The 21,038-nt window shown below is 38.6% G+C and overlaps 1 protein-coding gene across 9 annotated transcripts in view; it reads right to left on the reverse strand.

Annotated features, from left to right (window-relative positions):
* NCKAP5 (NCK associated protein 5) overlaps positions 1-21,038 on the reverse strand; it is a 1,104,646-nt gene that overhangs the window by 907,092 nt on the left and 176,516 nt on the right. The window lies entirely within an intron of this gene.

Here is a 21,038-nt window from a genome sequence, read left to right on the forward strand (position 1 = left end):
ACATATCTGCCTCCAAGTGATAGGTTAGATGCCTCTCCCTCCCTGCACGGGGATGGAAATGGTCAGAGAGTTTAAGGAAGACAGGATATTAAGCATCCTTTTGTGACTGATGGTCATTGATAGTGACCTCTGCTCACATACATCTCTTTCTAGCTGATTAAAATACTATTTCTCAGTATCGGTAGAAATCTGAGTTGGCCTTAATAAACTCTTTTTAATTTTCCTCACAGATAGTAATGGCTTTTCAGTGCCAGACAGATCCTTTAATATTCCTAGAGATGTTAGTAGTTTCTTTTTTCTGTTAGACTTTAAAAGACTGTATAATTTTCAACGGACAAGAACCAAACAACACCGTTAAATAGAACCTCAAAGTCTTATTTCCTCACATGCAGTAGTCACACACATGCAGACACACCCTCTCACAGACATACACACTTACACACACACTCTCATACACTCACACACTTTCTGAGAATAGGTTTCTCCATCTCAACTTCTGCTTCTCTGATTCCCCTTCTCCTCATCCCTGCTTTGAAATGTTCATGGTTTGCCAGAAGAAATGGGGGAAGATGATAGCGCTGAAAGGCATTGGAAGATTTGGCCCCCAGCCCTCTTTGCCATGGACATTTGCGCATGTTCCCTAACTTCTGTGAATCTGCATTTCCTAATCTATCCTCCCCCAGATATTTTCAGGTTCGGAAGAGACAATGCATGAAAAAGCCCTTCCACACCTAGAGTCAAGATAGTTTTCAATCAGCTTCATTAAGCAACAAACAATGTAAAATATGACTGTGTGAAGCCTAATAGCATCCAGAGAGCAGAGACAGTGCCGCACTCACTGGCATCTCCCTTGAGCACTCAACAAACTGGCTCCTACGTGATATAAACTCTACAAAGAGTAATTTCAGAATTGGATATGACAAGAACAGTGACAAAATCTGCTGACCAGGTAGCTCAGCAGATCTCCTTCCTGGCTGCTCCTTAGAAACCCCTGGGGAGCTTGTAAAATTCACCAACGCCCAGGCCCCATCCCAGACCACTGCAGTCTCTAGGGGCATGGGCGCCGGCCCCCGAGTATGGGGGCAGCAGCCGGGGATGGCAACTACTGGTTAGAGGGGTTGGTCTCAGACTTGGCTGCAGGTTAGAGTCGCCTGCGGAGTCAGCAAAGAGCAAATAAATCAGGACTGGATCGCTAAGGGTGAGACCCACTCATCCTCCTTTTAAGACCCCTGAAAGACTCCAACACACGGCCAGTGGGGCACCAGTTTGAGAGGGTGAAGGTATGTGCCCTGTCTTGATCTCCCTCCCTGTCTCAAGGGCTGAGGGACACACAGTTGTTGACAGAGGCAACTGCCTTTCTTGAGCCACTGCAACCAGCAATCCTTAGTTTGCAAACTCTGACCCCAAAGAAGAGAAACACTGGATACAGTTTGGACCTGCACCTTCCTCCTGCCCCACCCTCTCAGGCTCACTAATCATCTGCTTAAACTGGTCTTTTGCTTTGTGCAGCAAGTAGTGTTGACTAAAGACAGAAATATCCAATCTAGATTCCAAAATATATAGCTAGTGGCAACCTGCTGTATAGCACAGGGAGCTCAGCTCCACGCTCTCTGTGATGGCCCAGTTGGGAGGGAAGGGGCGGGGGAGGGAGGTCCAAGAGGGAGGGCACGTGCGTATGCGCATGACTGATTCACTGGTTCATGATTGCGGCAGAAACCAACACAACATCGTAAAGCAATTATACTACGATAAAAAAAAAAATCTAGATTCCAAATTAATATGCAAATGTCGTAGAAACTCAGGGTGAGGTCATCATATCACTTAGAAAAGGAGGGAAAGAACTTCCTATTCCAAGTGTAAGAATGGAAAATCTTGGCGCAAATGCTCGCAAACCTGCTCACTCCTTTCTCCCCACTGTTCTCCGTGAGCAGCCTTCTCTCGTTTCAAAGTGCAAATAGCAGGAGGGAAAAAGAAGTTATGAATCTGTCAGATTTGCATAGAGCTACCAAACAGAACATTTGAAGCTGCTGTCAGCTTTGTACTGAAATCTTTTCAGCCCGATTAAGTCTACATAAGGGAAAGCAGTTGGTTTTCCTTATACTTTAAACACATATACACAACAGTTTCCTTTCGGAAGACATATTGGCTCAATAACTTTCTGCTATTGATACATCCATTCGTGAGTCATATGCATAAGGGTGTGTGTGCGTGTGCACACGTGCTTGTGCATGTGTGTGTGAGTGTACACATGTGCGTATGTGAGTGTATACATATATGCGTGTGTGTGAGAGTGAGTGTGTGTGTATGCACATGCACTCTGACGGAACAGAAAACTACTGTCTCCGTTTTGGACATAAGTGTAAAAAATACCAAATTATGTGACTTTCACTCATAAATGTCTACTAACAGCACCCTGAAATGGATTTAGAAAAGACTGAATGAGAACAGACTTCCCAAATACGGTATCCCATCCTTGCCAGATACATTAGCGGCTGGAAACACCCTCTGAGGGATGTGACAACGGGTTTTTTCTTTGAAGTGGAGGAAAATTTTGTATCATGATGAAAACTGGTTTTTTAAATTTTTTAATTGAGGTATAGTTGATTTGCAATATTATATTAAGAAATATAACAGTGATTCAAAAATTGATAGATTACCCTCCATTTACAGTTATTATAAAATATTGGCTATATTCCATGTGGTACAGTATATCCTTATAGCTTATTCATTTTATGCACAGTAATTTGTACCTCTTAATCTCCCATCTTGTCCCTCCCCGCTTCCCTCCCTGCACTGGTGACCACTAGTTTGTTCTCTATCACTGTGAGTCCATTTATTTTTTGTTATATTCACTAGTTTCTTTTATTTTTTAGATTCCACATATAAGTGATAACATACAGTATTTGTCTTTCTCTGTCTGACGTATTTCACTAAGCATAATGGTTTCACGAGCTCCTGTTTATTAAACTTCTCACTCTGGAAACTAGTCAGTGGCTTATAGTTGATGATTTAAATGCTGGACAGACTCCTAAGAATCACTGTCCCATGACCCCATCCTCAGATAAATGGCGCCTCCAACACAGGGAACTAGGGATTCAGTGAAATCTGGGTCTGGAAATCTTGGCTATTGTTCAACATTGCCTATTGAACAGTTAAAGGTGAACAGTTAAAGAACTGATGTTAATGTGAACTAAGGTCCTAAGGAACAAAGGACAGGGAAAGCTCTTAGAACCTCTAAAATGTCCAAAATTCACTAATTTCCAACCTTTATTATTTAAATCTTTTAAAAACTGAGATATAATTCACATACCACAAATTCACATTTTTAAAGTGAACAATTCAGAGTCAACCCTTTCTACTACCCAGTACTTACTTATTTTTGGCAGAAACTGGGATGTGCTACAGAAAGGCAAAGAAGTTCCCTTATCACTGCTTGAGCTTCATCAGATCTGACTGTCCAACGTCACCGTCCTCTTGGGTAGCAGCATCCAGGACAGTCCTGAGTTCAAACTCTCTAACTGAAGGGTTCTGTGACCCTGAGCAAGTTATTTAACATCTCTTGGCCTCCATTTCCTCATGGATAAAATTAAGATAATAGTAACAGCAATCATCTTAACAAAATTGCTCTCAGGATTAAAATGACGCCTGTTTTAAAATATTGGAGTAAACATACACTTAGAGAACGAACTTATGGTTACCGGGGTGGGTGGAAGGGCGGAGGGAAGGGATAGTTAGGGAGTTTGGGATTGACATGTACCCACTGATATATTTAAAATGGATAACCAGCAAGAACCTACTGTATAGTACAAGAAACTCTGCTCAACCTTATGTGGCAGCCTGGATGGGAGGGGAGTTTGGGGGAGGACGGATACATGTTTCTGTATGGCTGAGTTGCTTTGCTGTGCACGTGAAACTGTCACAACATTGTTAATTGGCTATACTCCAATATAAAATAACAAGTTTAAATGGTTAAATAAATAAATAAATACTAAAGGTCAAAATCCTCAGAAAAATAAAATGAAATATTGGAGTAGATATTCAATAACTGCTAGGAATGACACAACAGAATTCCTTTCATTTGGAATTTGGTAATATTTATTTATTCAATATCTATTTTGTCCCAGGCCCTGTATCAGGCCCTGAAAAAAGACAGAGAGAGAGAGAAAGAGAAAGAAGGAGGAGGTGGAGGAGGGGGAGGGGAGGAGGAGGAGAAAAAAGGAGGGTGGGGGAGGAGGGGGGAGGGGGAGAAGGGGGAGGAGGAGAGGATGGAAGGGGAGTGGGGAGAAGGGGGAGGAGGAGGGAAGGGAGGGAGGAGGGGGGGAGAAGGAGAAGAAGGGGAGGCAGAGAAAGAGAAGAAGGAAAGAAAGAGACAAAGAAAGAAGAAAGGAAGGAAGGAAGAAGGATCCTCAAATTTCAAGGAAGTTTAAAATCTAAGAAGGAAGATTTATATGTCAATAGTAAAAAGTAAGGTTAAAAAATGTGAATGAAGGAGTGAATGGTTTCAGTGCAAAGAAGATTCACTTTTGGTTTGGATAATCCTGGAAAACTTGCCTTCATTGTCATTCGAAGCATTGCCAGTTAATTTCCAGACACAAACCATCGTGACATTTTTACAGTGTATGAACTAAAAAGCATGAGACAGAATGGCAGGGGCTTGGACCAGGATAAGCATTTCAGCTCTGGCTGCTCTTCCGGAACCATCTGTTGTTTCTCTCCCAGTCTTTCTTTGTAAAGATTTTCCCCACTTTTTAGTTCCCTCCTCGGCCTCTTCTCCATTTATGGCTTGAAGAAAGGGTTGTAGTTCATTATGTGAAATGTCTACACATTGCCCATGAACTCTTAAGGGGAAAGTCAGTGTAGAAATGAAACAAACACATTTTCAAAATAAATAAAGTGTGCACATAACTCCAGTGGATTGGAAGAATATTTAGATAAGTGACTAGGGAAAAGAATTTTCACACTGTGTCATCTGCTGACACTAATGAGTTAATTAAATTAGAAAAATTCCACTGCCAAAAAGCGAAAACATCCAAATACGTGGGATGCTGGGGGAGTTATAGACCTGCTACTAAATGCATTCTGTTCAAGCTTATTTTTTTCCTTTGAGAAGGCCGTGCAGAGCTACACTTAAAAAACCAGCCAATTTCAAGAGAGTATTTTCCATCTGGGGCCAGTTATGGGAGAGTATGCTTTAAACTTTGCAAAGCCTGCTGAGAGGCAACATGACTTGATAAGGAAACAGTTTCTGAAAAGCAATGTTTTTGAAGATCCAGCAAAAGGTTTTTACCGTGACATCCCCATACATTGCTGAATTCATTATGCCATTAAATGCCTTTGCACACAAGTGAAAAACCAAAATGATTCAGGAAATGGATATACTAAAATCAATCAGAAGCCAATACATTTTTGCCAAGGCTTTAGCTGGTAATTAGAATATTTTCCCGACCTGGAAGCTTTTTTCACCTTATTTACTCTTCTTTTATAGTAATCTCCTTCCACAATTCCCCTGCCCCAAATAATCCTGATGTGAAAAAAATACTAAAAGTTTAGTAAATCAAAATTAAGGGATTAAGTCTTAAAAACCCATCAGTATGCTGAAAACAATAGAAAGAATTCTTAATAAACCAAAAATGTAGAATATGACATTAAAGATGTCCTAAGTCGTAACAGCTGTCAAAATGAAAAGTATGAGAAACGTCTCAAAGATGTTTACCTTCTTTGATTCAATGTTTAATTAAACTGAGTGCTATTCACTAGTGGGAAGGGAAGTGAGTTAAAATCTCTTTAAAAGGTAAAACAGTTGATGACCACCCACTTAAACTGATAGCTAGAAAGACTTAAGTTTAGGTTTTGCTTATGTGTGTATGTATGTACATGTATATATTTATATGTGTTACATAAATATATGTATATGTGCTATGCAAACACATATATCTACACCTATATATGTGTATATGGTCATTTTTTCTCTTTTCATTTCTCCCCAGTTATAGATAATAACAATCAAAACTTCTCATTATTTGGGCTTTTTTTTTTTCATGTGAGGGGTTTGTTTCTTTTTATTTGGGCTTTGAAGGCTCGGGAATAAGAGGTGTTCTATGGATAGTTGGGTAAACCAGTGCTTCTCAAATTCAAGAACAGGAATCACTGGTGGATCTCATTAAAATGCTGATTCTGATTCACTGGGTCTTGGTAAAGCCTGAGATTCTGCATTTCTAATAAGCAGATGCTCCTGGTCTGTGGATTGCACTTTGACAGTAAAAGATCTGAAACTTAGAGAATTTATCTGTGTTTATGTAAGAGTGAAATTCTAAGAATCTTCTCATAAAGCTATGCTCACCTAGCTAGATGTTATAATGACCTAGCTCTTAACATAATCTAAGATCCTTCACGAACTATACAGTTTAGCTAATCACGTACAATAATTCTTGTGCTAACCTCTACTCACGTTTGGAATCCCAAATCCTGAGGGATCCCTCTTCACCTACCCACCAGTACAGTCATTGCCTCTAAAATAAACCCAACAAGTTCACTTAGTACATTTTGGTAATTACTTGAATCTACCAGTGACAAAAGCTCGCAATGCGTTTCACAGCAACCCATTTCACATTTGGGGTTCTCGCATGGTTAGAAAGTTTCAGTCTGTCTCTTGGATTCTCACCCTCTGGGCGTGGCCTCTGTTCCCTGGAGCAAATAAAAGTTCTCTCTTACTCAAGCACAGTACCCCCAGCTTCTTCAACATTTTCTCTTGGGAGAAAGTTTCCACAGCCCTCACCCTCTTTGTCACTGTCTCTGGTACTTGCTAGAACTTGATGAAATTCCATGAGATAATGTCTTTTATTCCAGTTCTTTTAAAAATATTGCATCATAATATATGCATTTATGCTCTTTGTAATAAAAGATAAAAGCAGTAAAACATGTATACAGATTATAATGTAAAGTTGTATACATTCACCGTCCCCCTATTTAACTCCTTTTCCCAGAGGTAATCGCTTTTAATAGCTTTTCCATTTCTTTAGCTGCAGAAATATGTAAATATATTAATATTGTTTTTTTCCGTTCTATATAAATGGGATCAGCATCTATTATTCTGTGATATTTGTTACACCTGGTAGATTCAATACACATGGGCCTAATTCATTTTTCTTACAGCTTTGTATTATTCTATAGAATCAATGAGCAACAAATTGGTTATTAATTTATGAATAGAGATTTAGATGGATAGTGATATTTTCTGATTCTAGACGGTGCTGCCATGAGCACTGTATATGCCTCTTTTGTGCCTGTGGAAGTTTCTCTATAAAGTATAGATCTCTAAAGGTGGAATTATTGCTGAATAGACTCAATCTTAAAACTTTTCCAGGGAGACGGAGTCAAGATGGCAGTGTGGGAAGACGCAGGGTTAGCTTCTCCCCACAACTAGGGCATCTGCCGCACGCTGGTGGGGGATTCTGACGCCCAAGGAGACGGGAGGGACCCCAAAGCGAACCGGTAGGATGTAGGGGGACTGAGGGGGGAGGAGAAGTGGAGGCCGGATCGGATCTGCACCCCTGAGGCCAGGGAGATCAGGAGAGGCAGGCGGGAGGGACTCTCTGGGAAGGGCGGGAGAGGAGTGGAGGACGATTGCCCTGCCCACTCGGGCCCGGGGAGCCTGCTGAGCTCCCAGGTCAGTCCCCTGCCCTTTGAGGCAGCCCCTCCCCACCGGCTGCACTGGTCCTGGGGGCATAGGAGGGAGGCTGGGGAGATCAGGAGAGGCAGGCGGGAGGGGGCCTCCGGGAGGAGCAGGAGAGGAGTGGAGGGCAATTGCCCCACCCACTCGGGCCTGGGAGCCTGCTGAGCTCCCAGGTCGGTCCCCTGCCCTTCGAGGCCCCCCCTCCCCACCGGCCGCACTGGTCCTGGGGGCACAGGAGGGAGGCTGGGGAGATCAGGAGAGGCAGGCGGGAGGGGGCCTCCCAGACCAGAGGAGCAGGAGAGGAGTGGAGGACGATTGCCCTGCCCAGGAAGCCTGCTGGGCTCCCAGGTGAGGTCCCCTGCCCTCTGAGACCAGGGGTGGGGGGCACACCTGGGCCCCTTCTGTTCCTTCAGCCTAAGTCCCACCCCCCACAGCCCCCAGGGCCTTTTCCAGCCCTGTGGGTCCTGAGCACTGGCCCCACCCACCACCCAAACCCTGCCCTTGCTTAGGCTCCGCCCATCACAGCAAAAGCCTTCCCCCCCCCCTTTTTCTTTCTTTTCCCTCCTCCTCTTTTTTTTTTTTACTATTGTGGTACTGATTACCTTCTGGTTGTTGATTAATCTATATTTTAATTTTATATTCTTTCTAACATATCTGTTAGTTTTCTAGTCTAATTTTGTTTTTTACTTTGTTATTGCTCCTTTTTTTTTTTTTTTTTTTTTGCTGCCTCACACAGGTTGCAGGATCTTGGTTCACAAGCCCGGGGTTGGGCTGAAGCTCATGCGGTGGGACCTCCAAGTCCGAACCACTGGACTAACAGAGAACGTCAGACCTCAGGGAGTATTCAGCAGAGTGAGGTCTCACAGAGTTCCTCAACTCAGCACAAAGACCCAGCTCTACCCAATAGCATACAAACTCCAGTGTTGGAAGCCTCAGGCCAAACAACCAGTAAGAAAGGAACACAATCTCACTCATTAAAAAAAAAAATTGAGACAGCAAAAAAATATGTCATAGATGAAGGAGCAAGGTCAAAACCTACAAGACCAAATAAATGAAGAGGAAATAGGCAATCTATCTGAAAAAGAATTCAGAGTAATGATAGTAAAGATGATCCAGAATCTCAGAAATAGAATGGAGGCACGGATTGAGAAAGTACAAGAAGTGTTTAACAAAGATCTAGAAGAACTAAAGAACAAACAAACAGAGGTGAAGAGCACAATAACTGAAATGAAAAATACACTAGAAGGAATCAGTAACAGAATAACTGAGGCAGAAGAACGAATAAGTGAGCTGGAAGACAAAATGGTGGAAATAACTGCCAAGGAGCAGAATAAAAAAAAAAGAATGAAAAGAATTGAAGACAATCTCAGAGGCCTCTGGGACAACACTAAACACACCAACATTCAAATTGTAGGGGTCCCAGAAAAGAAGAAAAAAAGAAAGGGTCTGAGAAAATATTTGAAGAGATTATAGTTGAAAACTTCCCTTACATGGGAAAGGAAAGAGTCACCCAAGTCCAGGAAGCACAGACAGTCCCATACAGGATAAACCCTAGGAAAAACACACCAAGACACATATTAATCAAACTAACAAAAATTAAATTCAAAGATAAAATATTAAAAGCAGCAAGGGAAAAACAAAAAATAACATCCAAAGGAATCCCAGAAGGTTATCAGCTGATTTTTCAGCAGAAACTCTGCAGGCCAGAAGGGAGTGGCAGGATACACTTAAAGTGATGAAAGAGAAAAACCTACAACCAAGATTACTCTACCCGGCAAGGATCTCATTCAGATTCGATAGAGAAGTCAAAAGCTTTTCAGACAAGCAAAAGCTAAGAGAATTCAGCACCACCAAACCAGCTTTACAACAAATGCTAAAGAAACTTCTCTAGGCAGGAAACACAAGAGAAGAAAAAGACCCACAAAAACAAACCCAAAACAATTAAGAAAACTGTAATAGGAACATACATAACGATAATAACCTTGAATGTAAATGGATTAAATGCCCCAACCAAAAGACACAGACTGGCTGAATGGGTACAAAAACAAGACCCATATATATGCTGTTGACAAGAGACCCACTTCAGACCTAGGGACACATACAGGCTGAAAGTTAAGGGATGGAAAAAGATATTCCATGCAAATGGAAATCAAAAGAAAGCTGGAGTAGCAATACTCATATCAGATAAAATAGACTTTAAAATAAAGACTGTTACAAGAGATAAGGAGGGACACTACATAATGATCAAAGGATCAATCCAAGAAGAAGATATAACAATTATAAATGTTTATGCACCCAACATAGGAGCACCTCAATACATAAGGCAAATGCTAACAACCATGAGAAGAGAAATCGACAGCAACACAATAATAGCAGGGGACTTTAACACCCCACTTTCACCAATGGACAGATCATCCAAACTGAAAATAAATAAGGAAACACAAGCTTTAAATGACACAAGAGACCAGATATATCTAATTGATATTTATAGAACATTTCACCCAAATGTGGCAGAATACACTTCCTTCTCAAGTGCACACAGAACATTCTCCAGGATAGATCACATCTTTGGTCACAAATCAAGCCTCGGAAAATTCAAGAAAATTGAAATCATATCAGGCAACTTTTCTGACCACAACGCTATGAGACTGGAAATCAATTACAGGGAAAAAAAAACTGTAAAAAACACAAATACATGGAGGCTAAACAGTTCGCTATTAAATAACCAAGAGAACACTGAAGAAATCAAAGAAGAAATTTTAAAATACATAGAAACAAATGACAATGAAAACATGATGACCCAAAACCTATTGGATGCAACAAAAGCAGTTCTAAGAGGGAAGTTTATAGCAATGCTATCTCACCTCAAGAAACAAGAAAAATCTCAAATAAACAGTCTAACCCTACACTTAAAACAACTAGAGAAAGAAGAACAAAGAAAACGCAAAGTCAGTTGAAGGAAAGAAATAATAAAGATCAGAGCAGAAATAAATGAAATAGAAACGAAGAAAACAATAGCAACGATCAATAAAACTAAAAGCTGGTTCTTTGAGAAGATAAACAAAATTGATAAACCCTTAGCCAGACTCATCAGGAACAAAAGGGAGAGGATGCAAATCAATAAAATTAGAAATAAAAAAGGAGAAATCACAACTGACACTGCAGAAATACAAAGGATTACAAGAGGCTACTACAAACAACCATATGCCAAAAAAATGGACAACCTGGAAGAAATGGACAAATTCTTGGAAAGGTACAATTTTCCAAGACTGAACCAGGAAGAATTAGAAAATATAAACATACCTATCACAAGTAATGAAATTGAAACCGTAATTTAAAATCTCCAACAAACAAAAGTCCAGGACCAGATGGCTTCACAGGCAAATTCTATCAAACATTTAGAGAAGAGCTAACACTGATCCCTCTCAAACTCTTCCAAAAAACTGAGAGGGAGAAACACTCCCAAATTAATTCTATGAAGCCACCATCACCCTGACACCAAAACCAGAAAAAGACATCACAATAAAAGAAAATTATAAACCAATATGACTGATGAACATAGATGCAAAAATCCTGAACAAAATACTAGCAAACAGAATCCAACAGCTCATTAAAAGGATCATACACCATGATCAAGTGGGATTTATCCCAGGGATGCAAGGATTCTTCGATATATGCAAATCAATCAATGTGATACGCCACATTAACAAATTAAGGAATCAAAACCATCTGATAATCTCAATAGATGCAGAAAAAGCTTTTGACAAAATTCACCCATTTATGATAAAAACTCTCCAGAAAATGGGCATAGAGGGAACCTACGTCAACATAATAAAGGCCATATATGACAAACCCACAGCGGGCAGCATACTCAATGGTGAAAAACTGAAAGCATTTTCACTAGGATCAGGAATAAGACAAGGATGTCCATTCTCACCATTCTTATTCAACATAGTTTTGGAAGTCCTAGCCATGGCAATCAGAGAAGAAAAAGAAACAAAAGGAATACAAATTGGAAATGAAGAAGTAAAACTGTCACTGTTCACTGATGACATGATATTATACATAGAAAATCCTAAAGATGCCACCAGAAAACTACTAGAACTAATCAGTGAATTTGGTAAGGTTGCAGGATACAAAATTAATGCACAGAAACCTCTGGTATTCCTATACACCAGCAATGAAAAATCAGAAAGAGAAATTAAGAAAACACCCCCATTTACCACTGCAACAAAAAGAAAAAAATACCTAGAAATAAACCTGCCTAAGGAGGAGAAAGACTTGTACTCAGAAAACTATAAAACACTGATGAAAGAAATCAAAGATGACATAAACAGATGGAGAAATATACCATGCTCTTGGACTGGAAGAATCAATATTGTGAAAATGATTATACTACCCAAAGCAACCTACAGATTCAGCACAATCCCTAGCAAACTGCCAATGGCATTCTTCACAGAACTAGAACAAAAAATTTGACAATTCGTATGGAAACACAAAAGACCCTGAATAGCCAAAGCAGTCTTGAGAAAGAAAAAAGCAGTTGGAAGAATCAGGCTCCCCGACTTCAAACTATACCACAAAGCTACAGTAATCAAGACAGTATGTTACTGGCACAAAACCAGAAATATAGATCAATGATACAGAATAGAATGCCCAGAAATAAACCCACACACACATGGTCACCTAATTTATGAGAAAGGAGGCAAGAACATACAATGGAGAAAAGACAACCTCTTCAATAAGTGGTGCTGGGAAAACTGGACAGCTACATGTAAAAGAATGAAATTAGAACACTCCCTAACACCATACACAAAAATAAACTCCAAATGGATTAAAGACTTAAGTGGAAGACCAGACACTATAAAACTCTTAGAGGAAAACATAGGAAAAACCACTCTTTGACATAAACTACAGCAAGATCTTTTTTGACCCACCTCCTAGAGTAATGGAAATAAAAACAAAAATAAACAATGGGACTTAATGAAACTTACAAGCTTTTGCACAGCAAAGGAAACCATGAACAAGACAAGAAGACAACCCTCAGAATGGGAGAAAATATTTGCAAATGAAACAACAAAGGATTACTCTCCAAAATATACAACAGCTCATGGAGCTCCATATAAAAAAAACAAACAATCCAGTTAAAAAATGGGCAGAAGACCTAAATATACATTTCACCAAGGAAGACATACAGATGGCCAAGAGGCACATGAAAAGATGCTCAACATCACTAATCATTAGAGAAATGCAAATCAAAACTATGATGTATCACCTCATGCTGGTCAGAATGGCCATTATTAAAAAATCTAGAAACAGTAAATGCTGGAAAGGGTGTGGTGAAAAGGGAACCCTCCTGCACTTCTGGTGGGAATGTAAATTGATACAACCACTATGGGAAACAGTATGGAGGTTCCTTAAAAACCTAAAAATAGAGCTACCATATGACCCAACAATCCCACTACTGGGCATATACTCTGAGAAAACCGTAATTCAAAAAGAGACGTACCACAATGTTCATTGCAGCACTATTTACAATAGCCAGGGCATGGAACCAACCTAAATGTCCATAGACAGATGAATGGATAAAGAAGATGTGGCACATATATACAATGGAATATTACTCAGCCATAAAAAGAGACAAAATCGAGTTATTTGTAGTGAGGTGGATGGACCTATAGTCCGTCATATAGAGTGAAGTAAGTCAGAAAGAGAAAAACAAATACTGTATACTAACGCATATATATGGAATCTTAAAAAAAAAACATGGTACTGATGAACCTAGTTGCAGGGCAGGAATAAAGAGGTAGACACAGAGAAAGGACTTGAGGACATGGGGTGGGAGGGCGAAGCTGAGGTGAAGTGAGAGTAGCGTCAACATATATACACTACTGAATGTAAAGTAGTTGTCTGGTGGGAAGCAGCTGCATAGCACAGGGAGATCGGCTCGGTGCTTTGCGATGACCTAGAGGGGTGGGATAGGGAGGATGGGAGGGAGGCTCACGAGGGAGGGGATATGGGGACATGTGTATGCATATGGCTGATTCGCTTTGTTGTGCAACAGAAACACAGTATTGTGAAGCAATTATACTCCAATAAAGAGCTATTTAAAAAAAGAAAAAAAAATACCATATGCTAACACATATATATGGAATCTAAAAAAAAAAAAAAAGGTTCTGAAGAACCTAGGGGCAGGACAGGAATAAAGACATAGAGAATGGACTTGAGGACACGGGAAGGGGGAAGGGTAAGCTGGGACGAATTGAAGAGTGGCATGGACATATATACACTACCAAATGTAAAATAGATAGCTAGTGGGAAGCAGCCGCATAGCACAGGGAGATCAGCTCGGTGCTTTGTGACCACCTAGAGGGATGGGATAGGGAGGGTGGGAGGCAGACGCAAGAGGCAGGGGATATGGGGATATATGTATATGTATAGCTGATTCTCTTTGTTATAAAGCAGAAACTAACACAACAATGTAAAGCAATTATACTCCAATAAAGGTGTTAAAAAATAAAACAAAACAAAAAAAACCTTTTCCAAAGTGGTTGGGGAAGAGAAGGAAGGAAGGAAGGAAGGAAGGAAGGAAGGAAGGGAGGAAGGGAGAAAGGGAGGGAGAAAGGGAGGGAGACCCCTGAGACTACAATGCTGTCTAGCCCAGGCTAGCTCCCAGAGGAGGAGAGCTGAGGTGCCCTCACTGACAGCCAAAGCAACTACCAGATAATGAGGTGAGGCCATCTTGGACCCTCCAGCTCTAGGCAAGTCTTCAGATGACCACAGCCCTATAAATGATCTCAGTTGAGACCAACAGAAAACGCATAGTTTGCCAACCCACAGAATCATGAGAACAAAGATAAGTCATTGTTGTTTTAAGTAACCAAGTATTAGAGTGGTTTGTTAGGCAGCAACAAATAAATACAATATCTCTCCATTAATCTGGGTCATCATTCATGTTCTTCAGTAAAGTGTCATAAAAATAGCCCTTGGACATCCCTTTTAAATCTTAGGTATTTACATTTTTTGTTGCTCTTGAGATTAAATCATTTTTGCTAATTACATTTTCTAATTGGTTATAGGTACATAGAAAAAAACTATTGATTAATAAACGTTGAACTTCTCTTTAGCCATTTTCCTGAGCCCTCTTGCTAGTTCCAAATATGCTTATTTTATTCTGTTTTCTAGATAGAAATAGCAACATTTTTGGCTCCTCCTTTCCAGTATTTCTTTCTTTCTCTGGTCATATTGCCTTGGCTAGAAGAGCAAACTGAAAGTGGGAAATTTTGTTCCTTAATTCAGTGGAGTTAGTTGTCATTATTCACCAGTGAGTATGAGATTGTCTGGTCTCTTTGTACCTACCAATTACCAAACTGAGGAAATTTCTATATATTCCTGGATCCCTACTGCGCTTTAAAATGTCTTATTTTTGATTAAAAAAATAAACTGACCAAAAAGTACATAAAGTAACAAACATTCATGTACCTACCACCTATATTTAACAGAGTCAATCTGGCCATATTTCCTTTAATTAATCTTTTCTTTTAAAAAATAAATAAAGCGCTATAGATACCGTTATTGCCCCATTAGCCACCATCCTGTAGTAGGGAAGCACACTTACTGTGCATAAATTATACTTTTACTACGTATGTATGTACTAAGAATGATATACAGTACTGTTTAGTGTGCATGTTTAAAAGTTCATATACATGGTATCATGCTTTCTGTATTCAGTTTTGACTTCTGTTTTTCACTTTACATGACTGCCATCTTTTTTCCACTTAACACTACAGCATCAAGATTTATCCACATTGGTAAAAGGAGTCCTCATTCATTTTAAATATTTTAAGAATCCTATTAAATGTATTTTATGACAGTTTATCTACCCGATTACCAAAAAATAGATATTTTTTCCAATGTTTTGCCATTCACATTATAAACAATGCTGCTATGAACGTTCTTGTTCATGCATCCTTCTAAACAAAAGCAGAAAGGTTTCTCTCTCATACAGAGAACTCATTGGGTCATAGATTATGCACATGTTCAATTTACCAGGCAGTATTAAATTGCCCTCCAAAAACAGTTATACTGTAGCAATTAACACTTACATAAGCAATATTAAAATCTCTGTTTTCCTCTAGCTTTTTTACCATGTGATAGAGCAATCTAACTTCTGGGTATATAACCAAACGAAATGAGATCCTTATCTTGAAGAAATACACTCCCATGTTTACCGCAGCGTTATTCACAACAGCCAAGACATGGAAACAACTTAGTATCCATTGATGGGTGAATAGATTAAACAAGCTGATATATGTATGTATATATATATATATCAGCTTGTTTTATATATATATATATATATATATATATATATATATATATATATATATATATATATATATATATATATATCAATGGCATATTATTCACCCATAAAAAAAGAAGGCAATTCAGCCATTTGTGACAACATGGATGTACCTTGAGGGCATTACGCTAAATGAAATAAGTCAGAGAAAGACTGTATGATTCCACTTGTATGTGGAATCTATAAAAGCCAAACTCATAGAAGCAGAGAGTACAATGATGGTTGCCACAGCCTGGGGGGTGGGGGAAATGGGAAGATGTTGGTCAAAGGGTACGAGCTTCCAGTTATAAGATGAGTAAGTTCTGGGCATCTAATGTACAGCATTATTAACTAAAAGTTAATAATGATGTATTGCATACTTGCAAGTTGCTAGATTATGTAAGGTGATGAAGGTGTTAAGTAACTTTATTGCAGTAATCATTTTGTAATATATACATGTATTGAATCATCCTATTGTATACCGTAAACTTACACTGTGTTATATGTTAATTATATTTCAATAAAGCTGGAGGCGGGGGAGGAAAAGAAATGCTTGCTTATTTTTGTAAATGGATTAGATAGTCTCCTGAGCAGTTGGATTGAAGTCAGTGTTTCTGCTCTACCTGAAACCATTTTCTTTATACGTTTACTCGGGGTTCTTCCTATAGGAAGGAACCACACTTGACAAGAAAATGCTAGGCTAGGAATTAACCTTTCTGAGTCTTGAGTCCTCCCTCTTTTCAGAGGATTTTTAAATTTTTTTCAATTTTGCATCACCTCCCCAACCTCTTTTAAATTTTTCCTATTTTTTATTTATAATTTTTAGATCTTCCTTATTAAAATGTTTTTTTTCCTAATTGCTCCCATTCTCCCATGAAATTGTAGTACCACAGATATACCGTGTATCTATTTATGGACTCTGGCCCTTCAGGGCACCACGACCCATTCTAATTTCTAAATTTTTTGTCCCAAGAACCAATTTTTGTCCCTGTTGAGAACGTTCCTCTCTAAAGATATAAAATACTTTCAGGATTCTCAATTTCCTTTTTGGGGGGAAAGTCAACTTGATTCTCTTACATAATCAGCAAGACTTGTGACTCTTTTGACCAAGAGAAGGTAGCCGTAGCGACAGTGAGTTCTGAATTATTTCACTAGGTGCACATGCATCTGATGAAGTGCCTTATGGGAAAAGTAGAAAAAAAAAAAAAAAAGGATGATTGGGCAAAGTCAGCAGCTGCAAACCCAAAAGGATAATAAATCAGTAATACAATGTAAAGGAGGGAAAGTGGCCCTGGGGGAACTGTGCCCACCTGGGTAGCATATATCTTGTCCAGAAAGGGCAGCTGCCACTCAACTATAGCCAAAACCACCATGTAGGAATGAAGGTCCATTTTACCAAACCCTTTGATTTTTCAAGAGAAGCCAAAATATTCAGAGATTTAGGCAAAATCTCTCCATTTTAAAATATTGCTTAGATTTTTAAAACATATTTCACAAGCCAAATAAAATTTATCTCTGAATAGTGCAGCCTATAAGCTACAAACCTGCAAATTCTGACTACGGAAGTTCTCACAAACCTCCCTCCTCCTCTAAAATTTGATAATTATTTTAAAAATTGTGAATGAATGTAAAACTCCAATAAGATTGTAACCTTAAACACTAATGCAAAAAACTAACAACAGCAATGGGGGCGGGGGGGCGGAGATAATTTCCCACCGCCTGCCTATGAACATAGAAGAAATCCAAACTTTCTATTCAAAGGTAATTTATTCTCCTTTTACGTGAAGTCAAAATGTGGAAGCAGTTATCTTAAGTTATAGAATAAGTTCTGAGAGCATAAAGGTTTTTTCTCCTTACTTTAAAATTAAAATGTTACTTGGGTTACTGAATAATTTTTAGATATTCATGTATGCCATTACAGCACGAGATTTAAAAGTCCTTCCTTCAGGGCTTCCCTGGTGGCGCAGTGGTTAAGAATCCGCCTGCCAATGCAGGGGACACGGGTTTGAGCCCTGGTCCGGGAAGATCCCACATGCCATGGGGTAACTAGGCCTGTGAGCCACAACTACTGAGCCTGCGCTCTAGAGCCCATGAGCCACAACTACTGAAGCCCGCACACCTAGAGCCCGTGCTCCGCAACAAGAGAAGCCACCGCACTGCAACAGAGTAAACCCTCTCGCCACAACTAGAGAAAGCCCGCATGCAGCAACAAAGACCCAATGCAGCCAAAAAATAAATAAATTAAATTAATTAATTTTAAAAAAAGTTTTTCCTTCAGAGACATTTGTATACATTTCCTTAATTTAATAGATTCTCCAAGGTATGTGAGTATATACTTCTGGTAAGCTTTTGGTTTCCTTTATGTTTTTTCTCCTTTGTTAGTTTTAATATTTCTGTCTCATCCACACAAAAAAAGTATTAAGGTCATGTGGATATTTTGGTAGGTCACACTAATTAAATTACCTAAATTATAACCACATCTATAGCTCCTATTTTGCTGTGTAGATGGTTTCTGTGGAGTTTAGCATATCTTGATAGATTTTGGAAATTCAAATACAAGGTTTCTATATCTGGTTCTGTTACTAACTACCTATGTATCTTCAACAAATTAACTAAAATCTCTAGTGTTCCGTTTCCTCATCCCACGTATAAAGGAAAATAAGTAATCTCCAAGGTCCCTTTTGGCACTAAAATATGTTGACCTGTAAAGCAATTTATGTAAATTAAAACCTTTGGTTTTTAAATTCTTTGCATCTCTTAATTTTCAGCTTTATTGAGATACAATTCATATATCATAATACTGACCCATTTAAAGTGTACACTCAGTGGTTTTTAGTAAATTCACAGAATTGAGCAATTATCACCACAATCTAATTTTAGAAAACCTTCAACATTCCAGAAAGAAACCCCATAGACATTAGTGGTAACTCCCGATGCCCTCTCCCTTGCCTGGTCGCAGATAACAACTAAGTCTACATTCTGTCTCCATGGATTTGTTTATTCTGGACATTTCACATAAGTGGAACCACGATGAATGGTCTTTGTGACTGACTTCTTTCACTTAGCGTCATGTTTTTGAGAATCACTCGTTTTATTGCATGTATCTGTACTTCATCCCTTTTTATGGTTGAATAATAGTCCATTGTATGAATTACCATATTTTGTTCATCCATTTATCAGTTATTGGACATTTGGATTGTTTCCACATTTTTGCTATGAACATTCATGAACAATTTTCATATGGATATATGTTTTCATTTCTCTTGGAAATATACCTAAAAGTAGAATTGTTGGGTTAAATGGAAACACTTAGTTTAGCATTTTGAGAAACTGCCAAACTGTTTTCCGAAGTGGCTATACCATTTTACATTCTCACCAGCAATGTATCAGAGTTCCAATTTCTCCACACCTCTGCCTACATTTGTTATTGTTTATCTTTTTTATTATAGTCACTCTATTGGTGTGAAGTGCTCTCTCTTTGTAGTTTTGATTTCCATTTCCCTAATGACCAATAATGTTTAGCATCTTTTCATGAGCTTATTGGCCATTTGTGTATCTTGTTTGGAGAAACATCTATTCAGACATTTGCCCAGTTTTTAATTGGATGATTTGTCATTTTATTGTACAGTTGTAAGAGTTCTTTCTTTATTCTGGTTATAGCCCCTTGTCAGATACACTATTTGCAAATATTTTCTCCCATTTTGGGGGTTATCTTTTTACTTTCATGCTAATGTCCTTTGATCCCCAAATATGTTTAATTTTACTGAAGTTCAAGTTATCTGTTTTTTGTTTTGTTGCTAATGCTTTTGGTGTCATGTCTAAGAAACTATTGCCTACTGCAAAGCTGTGAAGATTTACTCCTATTACAGATGTTTTATAATTTTAGATTTTATCTTCAGGTATATGAGTTACTTTGAGTTAACTTTTGTGTATGATATGAGGTAGATGTCCAAATTCATTCTTCTACATGTAGATAGCCAACTGCTCTAGTCTTGTTTATTGAAAAGACTGTTCTTTCCCCCACGGAATTGTCTTGGTACCCTTGTCAAAAATCAATTGACCGTTAAGTGTGACAGTTTATTTCTATGCTTTCAATTCTATTCACTTGACATTTATGTCTAGCCTCATGTCAGAACCACATTATCTTGATTAATATAGCTTTGTAGTAGGTTCTGAATTGGGAGTGTGAGTCTTCTAACTTAGTCTTCATTTTCAAGATGGTGTTGGCTATTTTCCATATAAATATACCTTGTATTTCCATACGAATTTTAGCATCAGGTTATAAACTTCTGCAAAAAGCCAGCTGGAGTTTCGATAGGGATTGCACTGAGTCTGTAGATCAATTTGGGGATCTATTTCCATCCTAACAATGTCTTCTGATCCATGAAAATAGGATGTCTTTCTATTTATTTAGATCTTTTAAATTTCTTTCAGCAATGCTTTGCAGGTTTTGGTGTACAAGTCTTGCAATTTGTTTGCTAAATTTATTCCTAGATGTCATATTCTTTTGGTTGACATTATACCTGAGACTGTTTTCCTAATTACAATTTTGGATAGTTCATTGCACTGTATCCCTTTTAAGCTTCAAGATGAAAAACTAGGTCATACTTCATTCATTCTAACTTTTTTGGGTGTTGTTTTAAATGATGTACTCATTTTTTATTTTAGTTCTAAGTAATATATTTGTATCTTCAACTTTTATTTTTTCATTTTATTTTAAGTTGTGAAAAGATTCATAAGAATTGTATAGAAAATGTTTGAAGTTAAGCTGGATGCCTAGACTAGTCAATTACATCACCTAGAATAAATGGCAATAGACTCAATCGTTTTCTACTAGCACACGTTGAACGCTTACGGAATGCACAGCACTGACACTGTCTTAGTCCCACATTTGCTAAATACACATTTTTCCCCATCTAACAAGCAAACTGCCCTTAACTCCCATAACCTCAGAAAAACAGTGGTTAAGAGACTAACACATAAATAAATTCCCTCATCATTTCCAGCTTACTGTTTTAAATA

Source organism: Balaenoptera physalus, assembly GCF_965194825.1.
Source record: "Balaenoptera physalus genome assembly, chromosome: 6".
Lineage (NCBI taxonomy): Eukaryota > Metazoa > Chordata > Mammalia > Artiodactyla > Balaenopteridae > Balaenoptera > Balaenoptera physalus.